Raw genomic sequence first — 8,936 nt, 5'->3', positions numbered from 1 at the left:
TTTTCATCTGTTCATTTGTCTCCGACTGATTTTTAATGAAAGTTAACATGATTTCTTCCAAACTAGGTTTCTTTTCTACTTGTTGTGTGTTATTGTTTTGTTGTTGATATTGTATCAGAGGTAACGGTTGTTGTTGGAAATTGTTTTGAGGAGGTGGATTTGGAGGTTGGTTTCTATTGTGAAAACCAGGTGGTCCATTTCTTTGAAAGGCGAAATTCTTTGGATTTTGATATCCATTGTTTCCTCCTTGATAATTGGAATTCCCTCCTTGATAATTTTTTTGTCTTTGATTGGCCACAAAATTAACTTGAGGTATCGGAACCATTGGCCTATCATTGACATCACAATCTTTTGTGAAATGTAGCTCTCCACAGTTTTCACATCTTACTTGCAAGGCTAAAACTATTGAATTTAGTTTTTCAATTTCTTTACCAAACTTTTTGAATTGGTTTGCGAAAGAAGATATGCTTGTAGAAGTGTCATAATCTTCATCAATAATTGCCACTGTATTTCTAGGTTGTTGATCTCTAGAAGGTGTCCATTCAAATGTGTGAATAGATATGTCTTCCAACAATTTATACGCTTGATTTGGAGATTTATACAGAAATACTCCTCCTGCGGAGGAGTCTAAGATACTACGAGTATGTTCATTAATTCCTCGATAGAAGATGTGAACAATTTGCTTCTTTTGTAGTCCATGTTGTGGACAGTTTCGTAGCATTCTTTTTAACCTCTGCCAATCATCGTATAGACTTTCATCCGATTTTTATTTAAAAATGGTTATCTCGGATCTAAGTCTTTCGGCCTTCGCGGGAGGAAAGAATCGGGAGATGAATTTATCTCTTAGCTCATTGAAGGTTGTGATATAATCGGGTTCTAATTCCTTCAACCATGCTTTTGCATCTCCAGTTAAAGAATATGGAAAAATTCTTAACATATATGCATCAGAAGTAATGCCTTTAGCTTTGTACAATTCACATAATTCTTCGAAGCCTTCAATATGTTCAATCGGATTATTATTATTAAGCCTTCCATCAAATTGATTCTCATGAACCATTTGCATGAATTGCCTTCTAACTTCAAAGTTTTCGGCTTCAATTTCGGGTTTTCTAACTGATGAAAGTGTTTTAGGAATAGTAGTTTGTCTACTATTCCACATTGGTAGGTCATTAGGATCAGGTGTTACTTCAGCCAAGTGATCAGGCAGTACTTCAGCCATTTCTTCTTTAATAACAATGGTTTCAGATTCCGTTATAAGCTTCGGCTATTTACTAGTGTTACCTACTTGTTTCTTTTTAGTGTTTTTTGGTGTATTAAAATTACTAGTACTTCCTACTTCTTTTTGTTGTTTTTGTCCTTTATTAATTCTTTGCGGTTCCGGATTAAGTTTAACGAGTTTAGGGTTTCCTGAACGGGTCATACAATTGGGAATTTGTACAAAGATCTAAAGGATTTATTCATAAACACTGAACTTTCTTGGAAATGAATTTCCTCAAGAGGATCGAATAACATAAAAACAATTATAAAAACCTTTAAACAAACAAATTTTTCTTCTGATTTTGCCTACGTTTTGAATAGCCAAAAGATGCAGCAGAGGGGCAGGATTCGTTTGGTCCCAATATAATTGGGTACTGTTTGGCTCCAATAACACAATCCACATACAAATCCAACTACTACTACGATTCAGAAAAATTATCTATTTATTTAACTGCCAACTCCCCGGCATCGGCGCCAAAAAGTTGATGTGCTGAATCGTAACCTTTATTTTGAACGGATTTGAGTTGTTTTATTACATGAATTGATTTATTGTATATATGGTGTTTTAATGAATTCGGGTTGATTTCACACATATATAGGCAACTAGTCCTATCCGCGTAGTTTAGTTTTATAGGTAAATCCGATTCGTTCCACAGGGAGATGGAGTGTTTAATGGTTTTTTAATAGTCTTTGATGTTAAACTAGTTTAAAGGGGTTTTTTTTGGATTAAGAATTATATAATATAACAATAATGAAAAATAACTTAATTAAACTAACTTACTTGATAATTAAAATTACAAGATTACAAGATTTATAATCATTAAATTAAAAGTGAATAAAATGAAATTACACTATTTATGATAATATAATTATACTACTGAATGGTAATAAGTAAAATAATAACTTGCAATATAATTAAATAGGAGTGTTTACTTAAATGTTTTGCCTCTAGATCCATGGATTGTTGATTGTTTTGACATTAAGTCCGATTAAAATGTTTTTATATATAACTTTATATTTTCTCTCAAATATATAAAGTTTCAACTAACTAAATTAAATCTAATTTTCATCGGATCTTATTTAGATAGTTAACTATACCCCAAGTATTTATATTGAGACCTAACCTAGTTTTGACTTTCGCCAAAACCTTAAATCGTAACGGTTTCCCTTTTTACAATTTCACTATTATATAACTAATGATATTACCCAAACCACCGAACCTTATTTCTAAATTAGTGTTAATAACTTATCCATAAGTTTGTCTAAACCACTTTTAATGTTAAAGCTTAATTTATATTAATAGAAATAACCTTCGCTATTTATATCTAACAAATTAAGTGATAAGGAGTAAATATCTAATCGTATAACAATGGTTCTTTTAGCTAGACACAATGTTAAAAATACCTAGGTTACATTTTAATATTTACAAATGATAACAATCCATTTCACTAGAGCTCTACATCTAAGCAAACACTATAGGAAATTAGCTATTCATTATAATAGGACGAACATAAAAATATAAATATACAAACATAATAATAACAATAATGATAATGATAAAAAATGATAACAATAATTTTAGTAGAACAAACTTACGAAAATCTTCACTTTCATTAACTTCAAATGGTAGAAAATTACAATAACAACACTCTTTCACTCGAACAATAATACCCTTAATCACGAACAATACCACCCTTAATATTGAAACTATCCTAATTCTTGAACATTAAAATTAATACGAAATGAAAATTGAAGTAATTGATACGGAGTAAATGAAATAAACAAAGACAGTAGCTAAATAAATGAGTTGTGATGTGTGTTCTCACTCTCTCCGTATATAGCCTTAGAATTTGTAAGTGATCCATTTTTTTATTCGCCATCTTGCTGTCTTCTGTAAAAGAATTTCTTTAAAAATGAGGGTGTGCTACTTGCCTTAGGGTAGTTGGTTAAAAGTTGATAAAGAATCCATTGTAAATTTGATGTGTGCTAACTTCCCTCAAATAATTCGTTGATGTGATCTGTTTCTTCTTATTATAATTCAAAGTATTTTTGTGAGCTGTGATCCAGATGAAAAGAATTGATATTATACTGATAAAGCACCATCCCACGTTCACTGTCGGATCTCAATTGTTGCAAGAATACACATTTCGGGTAGAAACTACACGTTTTATGTAGATAAGAACTGTACACGATTCGCGTAATTAGTCTTCATGATTTACACGATTCGTGTAATTGCAAATCTCAATTCATGATTTGTTTGTCTTTTTCCTTTTATTTATGGTAATCACCCTTTATCTTTATAATATATTTCGTATTCAAATAAACACTTCTTGATATATTCTTTTTAAATCCTTGTTGTATTTTCCCAATCATCTCTTTAATCATATTTTCTTCGCTCGTTATAGACGTATATTTTAAGGCACTTTGACTTGAAGTCTTCTTTTCTTCGATCATCTTGAACTTGCATATTTTTTTCGTCTTTTATTCTTGATTTCGGATCAACGTTTTCTCGATATATAATTGGTTTAAATTCGTCGTTTATCGTCTTTTCTTCCAACTTTAACATGTGTATTACTTTCGTCGCTTTTCTCGTAAAATGTTAATCTAATGTCCTTGATAAATGATAAAAGAATATGAAATATAAATGATATTGCGTCGAAATATATGTATGTTTATAGCTATATCAGTTTCTTAGTATGAGTATATACTTGTTGTTTGGAGTGGATGGTTAGTGTATTCCATTAGGATTCACTATGGTGTAGCAGGGAGCGATGTTTCACTACTCGTTGTGATCGAGGCCAAAAGAGCGTGTGTTGATGGTTAGTGTATTCTGTTAGGATTCACTATGGTGTAGCCGGGCGCGATGTTACACTACTCGTCATTGAGGCCAAAAGAGCGTGTGTGACGGGTAGGTTTAAAGTTCGGGCATTCGATACCACCCAAGGGACTAGTGATGCATACTAGTGGCATCTGCGTGGCTAATGATTCATTCGTGGGAATCGTTCCCTTTGGATTTTGGTTATGTGTTCGGAGTAGTGTTATATAGGCATGGTATAACATTATCGGGAAATGCGAGTACCGGTGGGAAATGAGAGTACCATTCCTGTGTTGTGATTTCGGGAAGTGAGTCTCGTGTAGTTCGGATTCACAATGACACGTGTAGATGCGGTCATTTTATTGGGATAGTGACTCTCGTGTAGTTCGGATTCACTAGGGCGCGTTTAGTTCGGCCAATCCCGATTGTTGTTGCAGTGAAGGTAGTGAGTCGTGTGTGGTGCGGATGCACTAAGGCACGTGTAGTTTCGGCCAGCCTTCATGATGATTGGATTTGAGAACTATTGGTTGCTTTATACGCCGGTGGTTCGGTCGTGAGGACCACGTTGTGTGATTAGTGATGTGATAGTCGTGTTTCGCTCACATGATTTGTTGAGGGTGTGACAATGGTCATTTTTGTACACCTTGGGTTTAGCGTTGCCATAGTCGTTTGGGACGCTAGCGGATTTAGTCGTTTGCTTACGATTTTATGGTAGTTGCGTATTGGTCGTGCTGCGCACTACAAGGGATGTTAAGTGGTAAGTGTTATCCGTAATGATTCGTTTTTATTCGGTCTTCACCGTCTTGGTCGTTGACCTTATGTTGGGACGTGGTTGCTATTAGCATTGTACTTGTTAGGGGTACGCTAAAGGATTGATATCTCGGTACGAGATTGGTTGAGTTTTTACCGATGTGAGATTGAGCAAGTTTTAGTGCTCGAATTTGTGGATTGGATAAATCGCGAACGACAATTTAGTGTTAAAGGCGATTCACTGAGAAGAATTACCTAAAGAAGTTGGAAGAAAACATAATGATTCCGCGTGTGCTAAGCGATTGTTGTAGATTTCGGATATTGTGTGCATTTCATGTTTCAGAATGCATGCATGTGTGTAATGGGTAAATGGAATAATCTTCGAGTTAATGATAAATGTGGTAGAAGTCGGTTTGGAACGTATGTTGAGGACCATATAGTGAGGGTCTGGTCGGTTAAGTGACGAGGATCACGAGGACGTGATTGAATTTAAGTGGGGGAGAGTTGTAAGACCCAAATGTTTATTGTACATAGAGTATTTATGGTGTACATTAAGTGTGTGAAGCGTGGAACAAATTATAAACTGGCAGGCTGTTCTGACCTCTGTGCGCGCCGCGCAAGGTCAGTGGTGCGCGTCGCGCACATCACCTGGGACATAATTCTTTTCTTTTTCTAATTTGAGTTAAATGAGGGGCTTTTTGATCATTTCACTTGAGGACGGATCTGTGGTCATATCAGCTGGTTTGGATCCAACTTTGGATCATTTTCACATCCATTCAACACTCTCATCCATTCTTAGAGAGAAAGAGATTTCTAGAGATTTAGGGTTTTAGAGAAGAAGAAGCTTGAATCGATCAAAAGCTCAAGTGTTAAAGTTGTTCACCTCGTTCCTAGCTACATTTTGGTTGTTATGGTAAGTTCTAACTCCGAATTTCATTGTTTAATTTGATATTCAAGTTAGGGTTTGAACTTGGTTTGTTGAGAAACTCATTTAAACTCTTGAAGTGAGTTTATTGTTGCTAGTAATCGGGTTTGTTGTTGTTGTTGGTGGGTTTTGGGTTGGAAATCGACTTGGCCATGATTAGGACTTGAAAATTGTGTATAATCACTAGTGTTAGTAATTATGGAAGTGTTGGAACCCATTTGGGGTATTTGGTTAACAAATTTTGAAATGGGTCAAAATTAGGGTTTATGTGTCAATTTGGGCAAGATAAGTGTTGAACACTTATGATTGGGCGTAATTGGTGTATTAGGACCATTCTCACTTGTGTTAGTGATTATTGGTAGTTTGGGCGCGGTTTGAGCTCGGAAGTGCATTTGGGTCGAAATTGCACTACGTGTCATTTTGGGTTGGTTTGTAAATCCACCCTAATTGTGTTGTTGTTATGTGATAAATGGAATAGGTACATTCTGTGATGACCCGGAAATTTACGACCAAATTTAAACTTAATCTTTATAACTATTATCATGAATTCATTTAACCTTGACCATTCCCGACGATTCACGAACTATAGTTTGTATATATATATATATATATATATATATATATATATATATATATATATATATATATATATATATATATATATATATATATATATATATATATATATATATATATATATATATATATATATATATATATATATATATATATGTATATATATATATATAAGTATATATATAATAATAATAATTTGAAATAATATATTATTAATTGTAAGAGCTAAATTGTAAAACAATAAACGATATAATAATTAAGTTGTTATTAATCTATAAATATAACATATGATTTCTGTATATATTTATTATTAGGTGCATATTATAATATAACAGGTATAACTATTCAATTATATATAATATATAATAATTATTAAACTATTACATAATTAATGAATTGTAATTTTAATATATGAAATTATAATTTAAAATACGGTTATGAAATTATTATTAATACTTCTATTAAAATAAATATTAAGATTAATATTGATATCAGTAATTTTAATATTATTAAAATTATAATATATTGATATAAAAAGTTGTTACATGTAATTGGTTACATCATTATTTGTATTATTATGATTATTATTATCATTATTGTTGATTAACAATATTACCATATTATTATTATTATCTTTAACAATATTATTATTATTATTATCATTATTATTTTTATGGTTATTATTAGTAGAAAATAATTCAATGTATTATTATTATCAATAATATAATTATTATCATTCTTATAATTTGTAGTATCATTATTGTTTATTATTATTAATTATTATTATTATTAATTGTATATATATTTATTAATAATAGTTTAATTATATAAACTACAAATAATAAAGGAATCAGTACGATTTCTCTTTAGTTTCACAATCAAACTATTTTCAAATTTTGTTTCTGTCGGTAATCTGTTATACATCTATTTCATCAACATTATCAAACAAAAATTCATTCAATATATATTTATTAGTGTTGCTGTGAACGAATTAAAACAGATATAAAAAAAAGTCGATACTCTCTGTTCTTGTGTCAAATTATCAATAGATCAATTTCGAATGAATTATCAAAATCTAATAATTCAGTGTCGTTTGGAATGATCTAAGTAAACTATCTGTAAGTTTTCAACTTCCAATTCTTTCTATTAATTTCAAATTTTCGAGTCAAACATTATTTTAAAAAAGTCAAACATATGAACAAAGATCAAATTCGAGTTCGTTATAATGTTTAAAGTTCAATTGATGATTTGAAATGTTCCTAGGAGTGATTTACTACACAATTCATGTAGAAATCAAGATCTAAAATGCTCTAAAATTCATAATTCGATTTAGTGTTCTTGACAGGGATGAACACTAGATCAAATTCGAATAAATTTTTAAAATGTAATAATGCGGTCTTATTAGGATTCTTTAACTCAAACTATCTGGAAAATTTCAAATTTCAATTCTTGATAACGAGCTAGAATTTTGGAGTCAAAGATGTTGTTTTAAAATTCAAACATTCTGTTCTTGCCAAAATTCAAACTTGTTTTGATATCTCAAGTTAATTTGTTGATCGAGAAAGATGTTAGGAGTAAATTGAAATATAATTCGTGTTGTAACCTTGATCTAAAACGTTCCAAATATCGAATTCAAGTGTCGAGTTGATCTTCGTTCATATTTGCTGTTACAGCTAAATGTCTTTTTATTTGGAATCTGTTAATGCAAGATAAATGTAAAGAATCATTTCTGTTTCAATTTCCAAACTATAAACCTGTTGATATTATTTGGTTTGTTTGTGATCGATTGAATTAAGAAGAAAAAATAGGAAGAAAAGAGGTTACGAGTTTTATTTAATTCGATGTATCATATTTCAGAAAAATAGGCAGCAGCTCGTTGGTTAAGGGGTGTTTGGTATGAACGGGAGGTCTCAGGTTCGAACCTGATTTGGTGCAATTTTTTTTAAAAGGGTTTCTAAGGTAGTTTTATATTTTTTTTAAAAATCATCATTATTATTATTATTATTATTATTATTATTATTATTATTATTATTATTATTATTATTATTATTATTATTATTATTATTATAAATTATTATTGGTATTGTTATTATTGTTATTATTGTTATTATTATTATTACTATTATTATTAAGTATTAGTATTAGTATTATTATTAGTATTAGTATTATCAATATTAATATTGTTATTATTAGTAATATAATTGTTATTATTATTACAAATATAAGAACTAGGATAAAAATTATCATTTATCATTAATATTAATATTATGATAATAATAATAATTATTATTATTAGTATTATTATGAAAATAATAAAAGTTATTATTATTTCCATTAATATTTTTGTATTAGTATCATTTTTATTAGTATTAATAACATATTTAAAATTTGTAATATCATTACTATCATTAGTATTATTATTATATGTATTATCACTAAAATTATCAAAACTATTAATTTTAACTGATAAATAATCCATACATAGAATACACTTATTACATATACTCTAATTATATAACCATATATCAAACATATTAACATTTTGATATAAATACTTATATATAACAAATTATTGAATTTTAAATTTAATACTAAACATATAGATAAATATAG

General features: G+C 29.9%; 1 non-coding gene across 1 annotated transcript; it reads left to right on the top strand.

Moving 5' to 3' along the window:
• The first annotated feature begins 692 nt into the window (after positions 1–692).
• On the top strand, positions 693–799 carry LOC139878909 (small nucleolar RNA R71). The gene has a single exon (XR_011769771.1). It is a non-coding gene; the product is annotated as a small nucleolar RNA R71 (small nucleolar RNA).
• Positions 800–8,936: the final 8,137 nt, after the last annotated feature.

Source organism: Rutidosis leptorrhynchoides, chromosome 11 (assembly GCF_046630445.1).
Source record: "Rutidosis leptorrhynchoides isolate AG116_Rl617_1_P2 chromosome 11, CSIRO_AGI_Rlap_v1, whole genome shotgun sequence".
NCBI lineage: Eukaryota > Viridiplantae > Streptophyta > Magnoliopsida > Asterales > Asteraceae > Rutidosis > Rutidosis leptorrhynchoides.
Note: the sequence above shows the minus strand (reverse complement) of the source record. Positions and strands in the feature narration are given on the sequence as shown.